General features: G+C 44.2%; 1 pseudogene; it reads left to right on the top strand.

Moving 5' to 3' along the window:
• The first annotated feature begins 240 nt into the window (after positions 1 to 240).
• On the top strand, positions 241 to 663 carry LOC102860516 (annotated as a pseudogene).
• The last annotated feature ends 743 nt before the right edge of the window (positions 664 to 1,406 follow it).

Here is a 1,406-nt window from a genome sequence, read left to right as displayed (position 1 = left end):
ATCAATATTGGCAGGACTGAGAAATTTCTAATACTGCCCTTAAGCCATAAGACTCAAGCCTGTGAGTATATTTCAGACTGTATTCTGCTATTAATTTGGATTATAACCTTTTAACTTCCCCAATATGGTTTTGTGTGGTCTGTGAATTATTTCATTAGATTTTGAACCCAGTAAGGATTAAGATTGCTGTTTCCTATTTTTTAAAAACTTCCTCTGAGGCTTCCAGTGTCCCCTACAGACATGGCTACTGCCACTTCTGCAGCTGGCCGCAGGGTGCCGGTGTCACCGGACAACTTGCTCCTGAAAGGTGATGCTGAGAAGACCGAAGAGGAGCTGGAAGAAGATGACAACGATGAACTAGATGAGACTCTGTCAGAGAGACTCTGGGGACTGACAGAGATGTTCCCAGAGAGAGTCCGGTCTGTGGTTGGAGCCACGTTTGATATCTTTGTGGCTCAAAAAATATACAGATTTTCCAGGGAAACCCTGTGGACTGAAACCACTACCTTTATGATCCTTGTTCTTCCTGTTGTCTTTGAGACAGAGAAATTGCAGATGGAACAGCAGCAGCAAATGGAACAGAGGCAGATACTTCTCGGGCCCAACACTGGGCTGTCAGGAGAAATGCCAGGGGTCCTACCATCATTTCCTGGAAAGATCTAGATTGTTACTGCTGAATCTGAGCTGTCTTGGACAAAGTTTGAAATGTAATAGTGTTTGAAATGGTGATTCCCATCCCCCACCCCCACTCCTTGGCACCTTGATTTATCTAAACCTGATGGGGACAATTTGTTCCTTGAGACTCCCAATATCCAAATGTGCCCTTCACTTTGCCCTGACTTAACTTCTGTCTTCACTCTCACATCAGAGTGTGATAAAGCAAATGTTTATTTGCTGTCCTCCACCTTCACTAAGTTGCTCTTAGTTATTCTGCAAGAACCCCCTCACTCTCCCACTGTGGGATAGAAACCACTGTGGATGAACCCAAGAATTAGTGACTGGGTTCTTAAAGAACGGGAGAAGTGGGGAGGTACATGCACAAAGTATGACAAAGCGCATCATGGCTGTGAGGCAGCTGCATGCACCCTTGGGTGTTGGAGGGAGAAGGGTCCATGCTGCTCCTCTGTAGGTGGAGCCTGGAGGACAGCAGTTCCTCTCTGAATTCTGGCAGTTCGACCTCTGTGTATGTGGGAAAACAAGTCAGAGATCATTTTTAAAAAATATTTAAATATTAAAAACTATAACAGCTGGGGGAGAAAAAATTTCCTCTGCAAAGTCTTTCATTCTGTTTTAACATGGATCATTTATTAAATTGTTGTTGTTGTTGTTGTTGTTATGTGCCGTCGAGTCATTTGCGACTCATAGCGACCCTATGTACAACAGCCCTAAACCCTGCTCTATCCTGT

This window comes from Elephantulus edwardii, unplaced genomic scaffold (assembly GCF_000299155.1).
Source record: "Elephantulus edwardii isolate Elephantulus edwardi_28Jun2011 unplaced genomic scaffold, EleEdw1.0 scaffold00497, whole genome shotgun sequence".
NCBI lineage: Eukaryota > Metazoa > Chordata > Mammalia > Macroscelidea > Macroscelididae > Elephantulus > Elephantulus edwardii.
Note: the sequence above shows the minus strand (reverse complement) of the source record. Positions and strands in the feature narration are given on the sequence as shown.